The 14,902-nt window shown below is 36.5% G+C and overlaps 1 protein-coding gene across 5 annotated transcripts in view; it reads right to left on the bottom strand.

The window, feature by feature from the left end:
* Positions 1 to 14,902, bottom strand: part of PCDH9 (protocadherin 9) — an 827,415-nt gene that overhangs the window by 2,759 nt on the left and 809,754 nt on the right. The window lies entirely within an intron of this gene.

The following is a 14,902-nucleotide window of genomic DNA, read 5'->3' as shown; positions in this document are numbered from 1 at the left end:
CCCACTCTGACTCTGGTGAAGCCTCTCGCTGCCCCTGAACCTCTGGCCTGTACCCCAGTTCTGTATGCACAAATAAATAAATCTTAAAAAAAAAAGAAAAAGTTGGTATGATATTTATGGGAGACTATAATGTGTAAAATGCATGTGCAATGCAGAAGACTATGTAAACACCATGAAAACAAAATGCTAAAGTACTATTTTAAAATAAAAATACTCTGTTACATAAAACATTATTTTTCCATAAAATATTTGACTGATTTAAATAAAATCACATAGAAATAGTTTCACGACACTTTATAATTAACAATTTTAAAGAATATTTAGCTGAAGTACGTTAGTATGTTCTCTAAACATACTAAAGAAGCCACTTATATCCAATGTCAGAATTTGATTCCAACATAGATTATTGCTTATTTTCCAAATATCTAAGTACATAAACTCAAAACAAAGTTGCAAATTGGATCACGGTGGAATCTTTTAAGGAGGAAAAGTCATCACAGATAGCTCTTCCCCGCCCCTCCTTTACAGGCAGTGAATTAGAAATATACACTTTAACCATCATTTCAAAAGTAGACTTTTTTCTGTTAGTGTAAAGAGGGAGTCATTCCTTCACTGAAAAAATAACAGCCAAATGGTTAAGGAAAAACTTGTTCTTTTGTTGTTGTTGAGTCCTCTCCCTCCACCCTTGATTAAACAGTCAAGTGATAAGTGATAGCTTGGAAATTAGGAATTGATTTTACAAAAGAGGTTAAGTGGATAGGCAAGACTGCCTGAGGTATAAAGCGTTTTCAGAAGCAGAGTCATCAGAATAAAAATGTACAAGAAAATGAAGAAAACACACCTGAAAGTTTGCTAAATCAACAACTAAACTCATTAAACACTCGCAGGTATTTGATAAAATAAGTTAGCACTGATGATCTTTTTAAAAATCCAATATTGAAACCAAGTCTTAACCTTTATTTTTCCAGAAACACTAAGGTTTTTATGTGTTTTTAAGACTTTACTTATTTATGCATAGAAGAAATGGGGTGTAGACCAGATGTGCAGGGGGTGAGAGGATTCACCAGAGACAGATTGGGGAGCAGGACAGGCAGACTAACATAAATACACTGCTGAGGGGAGCAGCAGGCAGGTCAGGAGAGGTCTGCTGCACCACGTGGGCAGCTCCCTGGCCAGGGATTAAACTCATGTCATCTCGGTGAATACACTGAGACTTAACCCGTATGCCACCAGGAAGGCCTTAGAAGTTTTTCTTTCAACATTAATTTCTCCAAAGGGGGAAAAAAAAATCATAATCAGCTACTTCAGGAATACCAAAAGAATTAGATGTTGACTGAATATATCATAAAAGGGAAATACGATTTTTAAAAAAAATAGCCTAGCCTATGTTGTCATCTTTGTATGATTAAAAAAAAAAAAAACCTAAAAATTGAGAACAATGTGTTTCTGTGTGTTTGTGTCTATGTATACCAAGTGTTCCACATTGAATGACACACACACACACACACACACACACAAACTGATCACACTTTTTTATTCCATAAATATTTACTGAACTTGTACTATAAGCTGACACTGACAGGTACCAGGAACATAGCAGTGAACAAAACAGATGTCAACTCTATGCACATGGAGATTTCAGACTACCCTGAGAAACAAATAATTGCCTTAAAAACAGTGAACTAGGGGGCAGAAAAAGGAGGTGTTACTGGCAAAGAAAAGGAGGCTTAAATTCTTATAGATTATAGACAATTGTAAAGAAAATCTTTAACTCATAGAAAATAATGAATTTCTTGCCACTAAATAGTACTTATTTCTTTTTGTAGTTCCTATAATTCATTCCTTCAAATAAATTTCAAGGTGTTGATAAAATCTGAAAATACACTTCTATGAGTTTTGCAGTTTCTAGGTGAGGTTGTTTAGGTATTGTATAAAATTTAAACATGGAACACAATGACAACAGGAGTTTTTCTTGCTTTCAACGCCAAAGCAGCAAAGGTCACCAGGTCGGACCGACAGCGGACTGAATGGGGTAACAGCAAGCTGGGTTATAGGGGCAGCTCAGGACTGGCAAATGGGGAAAATGTAGTTAAGTTTACAGGACTCTAGATTGATGAGCTCACTTGCTTAATCTCTCAGGCTCCAGGGTGTGGGGTTTGTCCCAAATTATCTGGTATGCAAGTCTTAGGGCTTTGAGGTCTTCTGCGTAACAGACCCAACAATGTGAAAGCCCCAGGAAGTGGTAGCATGTGCTCTTAGGACAAAAAAGGGGACATGGCTAGCCTCTATTTGGAGCCTCCAATAAAGACAGTCTTAGGTGAATAAAGATAGTCTCAGGTATACACACCTGTTGATTCATTCTGGTGCACACCTGAAACTTGAATACTGTTATATGGCAAAGTTACTTCAGTAACAAACCAACCAAAGAACTACATTACACCATTTTGCTCATAGACTGATAATGTGTGCTGCGTGGTTGGAAAATATACTTTGCTTCATGCTTTGTAAGTTTTCATTTTGGAACATTAAATTAAAAATGTACTTTTATGTGGGTCTATATATATGTAATTCTCAGTAGGTGCCCTCATAGTAAAAGGAAACAGACACAGACACACACACACCCCCAAGTTTTGTTTTTTTTTTTTTTTAAATAATATGTTTATTTTTCCATCATTTTGTGCTTTCTTTGTGGGCTTCCCATCACCAAATCACCTGTGTGCCATCACCATAGTCCGGTGCACTCTCCTCCCCCCACTGTTTTTGATCCCATTCCCCCACTTCACCCCATAAAATGTCTCTGGTATATGGCTGTTCATTATTATTGCTATTTTCTCGCCTGGTCCATTATACTCCTGCTATGAACACACTCAAGTTTTATTTGGGGGAAAAACAATGCTCCCAAAATCTTGTTATACAATCTGTGCCATGCTTGTTAAGAAAAAGAAAAAAGTAATTTTATGAAAGCTATTAAAAAGAAAAGAGTCATTTCACTGGCTTCCGAAGATCATCCCTCTGCTTTAATGTTTTTAATGGAAAACATGCTAATGTTGAAAATTTTCATTTTGTTTATCTTATCTTCAGAAATGCTAAATTTTTCTTATGATTTAAAGAGGAAGAAAAACATCCTTAAAATTAAATGATAATGGCTCCTCCTGTGTGGCACAGCAGGTTAAAGCCCAGCACTAAGAAGCTAAAGCCACTTCAGCAAGAGTTTGATCCACACTCCGGAGGTGACCCATAAGGTGCAGCAGACCTCTCCTGACACGCCTGCTGCTCCCCTCAGCAGTGTACTTGGACAATCTGCCTGTTCTGCTCCCCACTGTCTCTAGTGAATCCTCTCACCACCCTTGCACTTCTGGCCTGTACCCCAGTTCTGTGTACATAAATAAATAAACCTTAAAAAAAAAAAGCAATGATATTGAATACCTTTTTCCAAAATATGATGGAAAATAAGGTAAGAATTTCTATAAAAAATATATATAGCATTTAAAACATTGGGAATTTTTTGCTAATATTGTAAATTGTAGATGCACAAAATATTATTCTTTATCTTTGACATGTAATTATTTTTAATGTTACTACTATCAATAATTAACTTAAGTGGTGAATAGTTAAACTTACCTTCCATTCATAAATTCCCTCAAGAAGAAATTGATAAATATCTAATATTCTGATACATGTATCATGTATGGTGCTGGGTTATTAATAAATGTCTTGAGATTTTTATGTGTATGTGAGTGTGTGTTTGTCTTTTCTTTTTTCTCAAAAATTTTATAAATTTTACAATGTTCCAAAATATCTGTTTAGAATTCAGATCAGGATTCTAAACTGCTTATTAATACTATAATTTCATAATCATCCCAATGTATTTCAATTATTTGAGATATAATAATCAAAATATCCTTCCATAATTTTTTGTACAGTAAAATATTTGTTGATTATTTGTTTCCTTTCATAAGTTTCAATCTATACCTTTGACTATCGCTCTTAAGTTTGATTTGTGTAAAACATAAATACTGATAAAACTCTACAAGCCATCAATCTTTGCATTTAAATGTTGAAAACACAAAACAGAAAGCTTCTTGAAAGTTGTCTCCATTAATAGTTGTATCAGGTGTCAACGTATTTCTCTCTCCGTCTTTGCACAACTCATCTTATTATTCAGAACCAAACAAAATACTTTTCCTATAGCTTAAACATCAACCCCTTTCAGAACTGCTTGAATTACTGACTTTTAAAAATGCAGGCTTAAAATGTAAAATAATCCCAAGTTAATGGATCTCCAGCTGTACTGAACAGGTAGGACACTTCAGTGAGCCTTGATCTAACTTTATTACTCCAGAAGCTGAAGTGTTACTTCATTGATAAACTCACTGCTGTTATTAACAAGTGGCTCTCACCTTTGATCAACAGCTTTCAACTTGATCCCTTGAAACACTAATTCCAAAGCTAAGAATGGATATTAAAAAAAAGAGAAGAATGTCCTGGGAACTTATCAGTTCTTGGTTAGGTAACATACTAAATGAAATTTGGCTTTTTATGAAAATGGATTTTTTTTTAGAGTTTTTACTATTGGGAAAAATAAGACTAAACAGACTGCCGACATTGGGTCATAAAATAGATAAGTCAATTTTATCTTTTAAATCAAACTCATCACATCTCAAATTTTCATTTGTTCATTTTTTATTATAGAAAAATATTGCTTGTCTGAAAAACACATCTGATTGTCATTTATAATGGTCTTTTGTGATATGAACATTTATCACAATTTTTATGCAAACATTTATCTAAAATTCCAATTTAGCTGTATTTCCCCAAGATTTCACATTAGCAAGAGTGCAAAGAGTTGTGCACCACTAAATACCATAAAGTGATAGATGCACCACCAATTTGGATTGCTAAAACAGTTCCTGATATAAGATGCACTGGTAAGTCTTTACATTTTATAAGCCTTTGTCCTGTGATTTTGTTTTGCAATTGCTGTTATAAGGGAACCAAGAAAAAATTTGATTTCCATGTTTGTGCCTCGCTCCAATCAATCTTTCAATATTAATATTTCCCTGAAACAAATATTCTTACCCACTGCATTTTAAGTTAATTTTAGCATGTCAAGGAGACCAACACAAAAATAAATTAATATACTGACTAGCACATTTTCATCCTCTGTTGATTTCCACTGTTTTAGTCTCTGAGCTAAGGTGTCTCTGCTTAACAATTTCTTACCATTTTTGTGGATTGCACTGAATGGAAAGCTAATGCCAAATACTTATGTGAACTGGAGGGGCATGGGTATAAAGGCAAGTTCACTTCATAAGCACCTTAGTAAAGCCATGGTTCTGTCATCATTTTCTATATTTATTGAAACAGTTGCTTTTTTCCAACCGGTTTTTTTTCCACCTTAATTTTGGCACCATTTTTTTTCAAGGGTTTGTTGGACCGGCCGGAGGGAGCTATTCACCATTGGCCACATTCTCTTTTGATTCTTCATTTCTATTCGTGCTCATATTATATTGTGTCTAATCAATAGCTTAAAAAATCAATGCCACATAATAATAAATATTGGGTATCACTCTGCTTTGACCATATTGAAAAATAATCAAAGAGTGTTAAATCTTACTGCTATTGTAATTCAGACTTTTGTATGAAAAGTCTAGCAATGTTATGTAGGCAGTCTAAATCCAAAAAAGTGATTTGGCAAATTAGCGTATAATATATATTAGCATGTAAATTTCCCATATGCTGTATATATGGGAAAATATTTTGTCATCAATTTATTCATTCAATTATTTTTATTTGATTTCATGTTAGGTTCAAGAGAATGCTGCAATCCAGAAATCTCCATTCACATGCTCATCATAACTAGGGCAGATAAATATAGTTGAGGGCCCCACAAGAGGTGCAGGAGTTAAATCTCAGCAATATCACCACTGAGGCTGGGTTCTATCCATGCCTAGGGAGCTAACCCACATGGTAAGGCAGACATCTCCTGTCTAGCTCGCTGCTCCCTCAGCAGTGTATTTCAGTAGATCTGCCTGCTCTGCTCCCCACTCTGGTAAATCCTCTCACCCTTCTGGCCAATGCCCCAGTTCTTCTACAAATACATACCTACACACATGCATGCATTTTCAAAAAAAATAAATAAATATATTTTAGTTCCAGTAAAATAATGAAGTAGGATGGACTTTGTGGAAGTAATCTTAGATCCTCTAACTCCTTCTTGCTCATCCATACAATGAGAGTAAATGACTAGATTTTGATGCATGACCTTTTCTATTCTCTTCTTAAAAACTTTTGCGGATTTTTCTCAAGGATAGTCATACTTCTTAGTGTTATTATTTTACTAACATAAATTCCAAGACAAGGTAAAGAAATTATAAATCAAGTGTGCCTGTGGATTTATTCTCTTACTTAGGTCATATTTAGGTTTTGGAATGTGAGGCTTTATTTGGACCAAGTATTTCTATTTCTAAATCTTAAATACTTACTGATTTAATTGGAGTTTTCATTTATAGCTCAAATTTAAACACATCATTGTCAGCTTGTCTATAGTCACCTTGAGAAAGAAGCGTGCACACACACACACCCAAAGGTTTTGACAAAACCTTTGGTTAACAAGTAAACAAGGATTAAATGTTTTACACGTTCCTCATACAGATTTTTTCCCTTGGTCACAAATGAAAAGTCAACATTTGCAGATGGAGACAGTCCAAATACAATAACACATGGCCAGCCCAAGCAGCAGATTCTTTGCCGGAGAGGATACTGCTATTTGGACAGACTTTATAGCTCACAGAGAATGAAGAGTACTTCCTTATAAATCTTAGCTTTCTTCTGCCTGGCATGAATATCAGCTGCCTTTTCTTCATCTGCTAAAGCTAATTGATGACAATAAAACATTGATAATTTTATTTATAAGCCACTAGTATTTTACAGGGCAATTCCAATGACAAGAGTATAGTGAAACAGACTTTCATTGACTATTAAAATTAACTTGCAGATTTTGACCAAATTGCTTGTTGCAACACACTGTATATTATTGCAGACCACATTTACTGTCTTCTATAGGTTACCATTTCTGGGGCCTCCCTAGGTGGCCCAACAGGCTAAGTCGTGGCACTATGAAGCAATTGCAAGAGTTTGATCCCTGGATCCCTAGGCAGGGAGCTGACCCACATGGCACAACAGACCTCTCCTGCCTTGCCCACTGCTCCCCTCACCAGTGTATTTCAGTCAATCTGCCTGTTCTGCTCCCCACTCTGTCTCTGGTGAATCCTCTCACTATCTCACCTACCGCCTGCACCCAGCTCTTGAATGCATATATATATATATTTTAGGAAAGGTCACCGTTTCTTTTAATCATATTTTATAGCTTTCATTCAAAAATCTGTTTTGTATACTGCAATTTGCTATATTAGCTTCTATTTCTTGTAGTTTGCCTTGTTTTTCACAAATGTTGCAAATCTATTTGATGTACAACAAAGTTTAGAGAACCAATTGAAGACTTTAAAAAATTTATATCATTTATAGACTGAGTTCAGACTTGCCCATGACGTTCATAGTTATGTGACCTTACATAGCCTATATATGCTGGTGATTTCCTAATCTGTATTTTCATTCCCTTCTCTATCTTCTGGAGATCATGTCAGTATATCTATCAACTTGTGAAATCTTTTGATTTTCTAATTACATCAGTCTTGCTTATTTTTTCCTTTCTCCAAATCTAAGTACTAATCATCAGCTTGCTTAATTCAGAAAAAGAAAGAAAGAAAAAAAGAAAGAAAGAAAGAAAGAACTAAAGAAAGAAAGAAAGAAAGAAAGAAAGAAAGAAAGAAAGAAAGAAAGGGGATCATTCTTGACACCCACTAGCAGAAATCTGAGATGTCCATCCCATTATTATTTCCCAATCTAATCCCTGGACCATGAATATATTATGGCAAGTTATGACAAGTGGTTACAATAAATTATATAGTTGCAATGGACTGAAACTTGGATCCCCGGCCCATTTATATGTTTAAACCTTAGCCAATAATGTCATTGCATTTGGAAGAAACACCTATAGCAGATGATTATTTGGATGAGGTCTTAGCAGTAGAGTCCTTATGATGGAAGGAATTCTCTTAAAAGAAGATTTCAAAGAAATCTTTCTCCCTGACATATGAAGATACATTAAGAAGGTAGCATTTACCTGACACTGATTTTATATAATCTTAATTATGAACCTATGAGAAATAGATATATGTACTTTAAATCATCCAGTAGGTGGATTCTTTGTAGCAGCCTGAATTGAGTAAGACAAATGCAAAAGGGGTGTCTCAGAGACAATAGGTATGCATCTACTAATCCAGTTGGCTTTTAGTTAAGAGAAAACCCAGTGGGCTTAACAAAATCACATGATCTGGAAAAGCAGAGAGAGCTTTTTGTAACTACTAGAGGACAGAAGTTGTATTAGAATCAGATGAGAGATTCAGAGTGCCACTGGGAATTCTGAAAGTAAGAGCATACAGAAGGATCTGAGAGCAGTATCAATTTGCTGAGAGCAACCGCAGATAGGCAGCCAGTCCTAGAATAAGTCAACCCTATAATCCACAGTCTTACAAAAGGAACTGGATTCTGCCTAAGCTGGCAAATGGACTCTTCCACTGCGCCTCTGGAGAATTCAACCCAGCGAAACCCTGTTTCAACTGTTTGAGACCCTAAATACATGAGCCACTGCGACTCCTGAGGTAGTAAATGGATGGAGACTGAAATAACCTATTTACATGGTCATAGAGGACCCTAACTTCTGAATTGTGCTTTTTGTGCTTAGTTTTTTTTTTTTTTTTCCCCCTATAATAGGAACTGATACAAGGCCCTCCCTGGTGGTGCAATGGGTTAAGGCGCGGCACTGTGAAGCTATCTGCAGCCACTGCAGCACATCTTCTATCCCCAGCCAGAGAGGTGACCCAAATGGCATGGCAGATCTCTCCTGTGCCTCTTAGCAGTATATTTCAGTGCATCTGCCTGTTTTCTTAGCTTAAGCTATTATTTCCATTCAAGACTACAGTCTTCTAGTGTTTTTACATCCTATCACTGGCTGAGGCCACTCATTCACGATGACATTGTCCCTTCCAACAGAGTGTGGAGCCGGTGCCTCCAGTACATGGTGGTTTAAGATTCCAGTCACAATGGCAGCAGCAACACCCACCCAAAAGCTGGCCTAAATTCTAGGTCTGGATGACTCCTAGCACTCTGGAACCATAGTTTATATCTCCTGCCTTTCAAGCCCGATTGGTCTGTTTATAGTTCCAACTGTCTGATTGGTGCCTCTTAAGCTTAATAGGCCTCAATCAGCTTGCTCCATTTTCAATATGGCGCTGCATCCAAGGGAAGCTTGTCCTGCACACCCAGACCCAAAGCACAGTGAGGTCAGGGCAGGCTGTTGTCTGTGCATTCAGAGAAGCCAGGGCCTTCCAGGGTCAGATGCTTGTCCCTGATTCAGGCCACAGACCACATGCACAAGGCTGTCCCTTAAACCTGTTCATGCCCCATGGTAGTGGCAGCTGCTGGGCTCCTGTTTCAGCATGTCCGGAGGACTAAACTGTAACAGTCCTCGGCTGAGCTGCATCAGGCTAGAGTGGCCCTGGTAGTAGGCTTTGAAGGCTAAGGCTGACCCCAGCACAGCCATAATTGGGTTAGAGGAAAAGGAAAAAAGAGAGAAAACACAGCAGTTTGGGGGACATATGGGTCAGATGTGAGCCTCACCAGTGCCATTCATATAAAGTGAAGCTTTCCTGCCCAGCACCTGCACAATATGGTGCAGGGCAGATTGGACATAATAGCAGGGTAGGGTTTTTTATCTTGAGCTGATTTTGAAAATGTATCATGGGGTCTCCCTGGTGGCTTAGGGTTTAAGTCTCAGCACTGTCACCCCTATGAACTGAGTTCAATCTCAGGCATCCAGGGAGATAACCCACATAAGGCACAACAGTCCTCTCCTGTATCACCCATTCAGCAGTGTATTTCAGTCAGTTGCCTGTTCTACTCCCCACTCTGTCTCTGGTGAATCTCCTCATCTCTCATACTTCTGGCCTATGACCCAGTTATTCTACAAAACAATAAATAAGTAAATAAATATATATAGGTATATATATATTTAAAATGGGATATATTAACTGTAGAGAATAAACGCCCCTTGACACCAATTAGATTCAAGCCGGCACTGGCACCAATTAAATCTTAGAAAAGATTTGGAAAAGAACCATTCAGAAAGGCAGGCATTGAGTGGGGTGTGAGCCCAAGCTTTAGAGAGGCTGGATTTTCAGCTTGATGGAGGTAAATGAAGAGTCTCGAGCTGGTTCAGAAGACTTTAGTTAGTTGAAAGGTTTGACTTAGCTTGGAAGAAGCTTCCAGAGCAGAACTGACTTTGACTTCAGATCTCATTTTCAGGAGAGGCTGAGGTACAGTGCTCCTGAGCAAACCTCCCCTGCAACCCCAGCTGCCAGGGCTAACTGAAACCAGCCCACTGCTCAGCGTGTCCAGCAGTTCCAGGTCCCCGTCAGAGGGATGCTGTTGCCTTGCATGGGCAGCTTTGGGTTTGGATGACTGGCCAGTGTGGACACGGTCAGAGCTAAGACAGCTGGCCACTTGTGACCTCAGGAAATCTTTCCTTCTCAATTTGCCTTTTGTAAATAAACTCTGTGGTGACTGTGCCCACACTGAGCTGTGTTACTACTTGAATGAACAGATGAAGAACCCACAAACTGTCCAGTTCCCCAACTTTGTACACATTTAGAATGTGAATGTATTGGGCAGGGGACGGGGTTTATAATATTCCTTGGCTTCCAATCACATAAAAGTCAAAGCCACATCCCTTTCCATGGCCCAGAGAGACTCATCCGATCTGTTTTCTGCCAGCTCTCTGGCTTCACGTCCCCCTCCCTCAAACCCTATGGCCAAATTTCTTCCTTTGATCTTCTACACCAACTATTTTTGTACCTCAAATACACTGAGATAATAAGGTTTCAAGCCCTTTGCTATTATTTGTGCATGAATGGTCCTACTCATTGAACTTAAAGTTGTTCACTCTCAATTCCTTTTGATGTTTCTTTAAAATTAATTTTTCAATAGGAATTTCTTGACCACCTTCTGAAAAAATTATATCCTCCCACTCATTTACTCTCTATACCCTCCATCAGCTGTATTTTTTTTGCAGCACTCATTATGACCTGTCACAGTACATTTATTTGTTAACAGCTTTGCTCTCACACTAGAAAGTAAGCAGCACAAAGTCAGGTGCTTTGTGCTACATCCTAAACATCTGTTTCTATGGCCTGGCATGTTCAGATAATTACTAGACATGTTTTGGAAGAAAAGAAAAAAAAATGCACTGAGCCCTAAATCAGTAAACAAACATAAAACTGTATGTAAAAATATTAGGTGACAAGTGATTTACACTGAGGAAATAGTTAATAATGATATTGATCCTACCTGTATATAAGGAAAATTGGTAAGAGTTCACGGTATAAAATTTCACTGTGATAATATTTGGAATGCCTAAATGGTATTAATAAGAGCAAAATAGTTGTATTCACAAGCACTAAAGTGCAACCTTGCTTGGGAGTCAAAGCAAGTGGAATGCCCCAAAGTCAAACATAATTAGGTTGCTTTCTATATCTCACCCAACTACTTAATCATGCTAGAAAGCTCATAATTCCTTTAACCAACAGAGCTCTTCAGATGCCTTTAGTAGTTCAGATTCAAGGATACATAACAAAACAATTCTTTTGAGCCTGAAGACACCAAAGTAATTATTAGCAATTACTCTGAAGCAGAGCTCTAATGAGATGCAGACAACTGCAGGATTGAGCCCTTTGGTACAGGTGTGTTCAGGAAAATGGGAATATACTTAGACAAAATGAAGTTAATTAGGGGATGTATTGCAAACTGAAAAAGTAGTTTAGGCTAACAATATATTGGGTTATAACTACAAAAGGTGAAATTACTTTTCACAAATTTTAGAGGAAAAGGTAATGTTAAGACAGTCTAATATGCCACATTAGATTACATACAGAAGAAGTGGTGAAATTCATTGCTTAAACTCAGATGTACATAAAGTAAAACTACTCTAAAAATGGGAAGTATAATGTTATATTTTGAAATAATCTCCTAAGGCAACAGTTGAAAATGTCATTACTTCATTATTGAAAATGGCCTATATAATAGGGTATTGTGGAGAGAAATCTTGCCCTCGCAGGGTGAGGTATAGGATTACCCTTTCCAATCTAAACTGTATGTTTATCTCTGAATGCACCTTGCAAATCCAGAGAAAATTGCTTCATTAATATCAGTCTTTGAAAGATAAATTTGGCTCTTAAAATAATGAATATTACATGGAAATTTTATAGCATCTATATAAATTTGGTTGAGATTCTTGCAATATCTTCTGCTCTGCCTACTGCCAATAATAATTGCTTGATTATAACTAACAACAATTCTCTGATAATAGAAAAATACATTATATCTGTTTATACTGTTGCTATATTTATCATAAAAAATCATTCACTGCCACTATGATTTTATATTTCAAGACAAAAATCATCATTAAAAGATGTTTGATCATCAATGCACTTTAACATGTAATCAAATTACTCAAAAAATTCCCCAAGATTAAACTTCAATTTATATCCAAAGCTTTTAAGAAAACTAGCATGGTCCTCAAATTAAAGTTTCTTAGTAATGTTAGTAAATAAAATGGAGAAGGACAACCAGTAGTCTTCATCTAGGAGAAAAATTCTCACTGCACAAAATTGAACCTTATCATTTGAGGGTTTCTCTTATTTTTCCCCTTTGGGTAACCTCAATACCTTCTTTTAGAGGAATTTTTACTAATTTTGTTTGCTTCCCATCTAAAGCACCTGTCCCTCTGCAGTTAAATATGTTGTTATTACCTTCCACTCAGTGTCATTAAAGTGACCTGTCTCTTGGGCATAATAGGTGGTTGGCAACTCTGATAAACTCATTAATCTTAGTGTTATTGACTGAAGTGCTAAATGTTATCCTTTGGAAGAATATCTACACTTTAGTGAGGGCCTTATATAACTGTTTCAATCCAAGTCTATGGTGTTTGGTATATGATAGCATTAATGTGATTTTGAGACAGAGAAGCTTTGAGGCACCATCAAATAATGATGTAGAAGTCTGCCTCATCTTGAACTGACTTAGCCTGGGATCTTTTAAAGTTCTGGCATGAAAGAACAGGCACTTAAAAGAATTAATTGGATGAGTTTGGTCAAGAGACTCTTTGTGGAGTGTGGGCTGGTGTAAGAGACTAACAAGGAATGATTAGGGAGGGAAAGACCTGAAAAAGTTAAAAAAATAATTGACTTTTAGGCACAAAGGGACCAGAAAAGGGGACAGGAAGGATGTACCTGGCAAAATCACTTGTCACTTAAAAATCCAGAGTAAATATGGGAAAGTTTTTGATTTTAACTTTTGTGAATCACTAGATATAAAACCAGTAAATATTATTTACAATAATGTTCCCATAGGAATCTAGAATTTAAAGGGCCAATGACTTTAAGATATTTTATTACCATCTACCAATAATTCAGACACATACAATAACTTTGGAAGCAAGACTTGCCATTAACTTATGTCTGCCAATGATTAGGATAATAGCTCAGAATAAGTATTATAATATTCAGAGCAATCTTGTGAGAGGATGAAAAACAGAGCTAGTATGAATATCTTTCTAGTATTTTAGTAACAATTGTTGAAATACTGTAATTTATATACTCACCAAACACTACATTCTTTGCATACATGGATCACTAGAAGCATCTACCTTAGTATATTTTCATAACAAGTCAAATTAGTAGTTAATTTACAGACCAAACCTGGTGTCTTTTTGCGATCTTGAACTGGCCTCTGTGCCTCAGTCTACCACATCAACAAAATCACAAGACATCTCTTGCCAATTATTAGCAGTACAGCTTACAGTGTCAGTTCGTTTCTCTTTAATATAATTGAATTGCACAGTGAACCTTCACTTTTTAATCTAGATGACAGTCAAAGGTTCTGAGATCTGTGAAGCTTTGGCAAGATGTATAAAGTTAAGTTGTCTTCTAGGAACAATCGGTATGGCTGTGATTCAAAATCAATGAAAAACAGTATTTTTTATCTGGCTGGAATACCCACAAATGTTCTTGTATCAGCATGGGATGTAAACACTATTCCAATGAACAACATATTTCATAACGATGTTATGACTAATAAATGACTTGGAGTTATTCTATCCCAAACTTAGCTTTCTTGGACTTACCAAATTGACAGTAGCATCAATTAGTTAATATCACTGTAGTGTTGATTTTAATTATGTTCTCCACGCCATTTTATTAAAGCTGACATAGAGGACAGATGAAATAGAGTTATTGAATTAAATTGATGGCTTAAGTTTTCATGAGCTTGAGTATTCTCTTTTTAAGCTGTGATATGGAACCAACTTTCTTTTCCTTGCAGAGTATTTTACACTAACTTAAAAAAAAGCATCGACTCTTGGTAATTACTCCTACAGCCACTAAAATGTATTGTGTTCTCAGCTGACAATGCCACAGACCTTATAGGGAAGTTAAAACATATCTGGCATTGCTACAGGGGCATGTATAATTGGGCTCCTGAACTATAATAAACATATATAGCAATTATTGTAAACTGCTCCAAATTCTATGACATAAAGTTGAAAAAAGCCAGTCAGGAACCAGGATACGTTCCAGATTTCCCCCAATGCAGTTTGTGAGAACGATTAAATTTTATTTTATTTTATTTTTAAATCTGTTTGAATGGATGAGGAATTGATTTTTTTATTAATAAAAAAAGCTGAAGATGACAACTGTGAAATTAATGTCCCTTTAAAGTTCAAATTTTT

Source organism: Condylura cristata, unplaced genomic scaffold, assembly GCF_000260355.1.
Source record: "Condylura cristata isolate star-nosed mole 26May11 unplaced genomic scaffold, ConCri1.0 scaffold00010, whole genome shotgun sequence".
Classification (NCBI taxonomy): Eukaryota; Metazoa; Chordata; class Mammalia; order Eulipotyphla; family Talpidae; genus Condylura; species Condylura cristata.
Note: the sequence above shows the minus strand (reverse complement) of the source record. Positions and strands in the feature narration are given on the sequence as shown.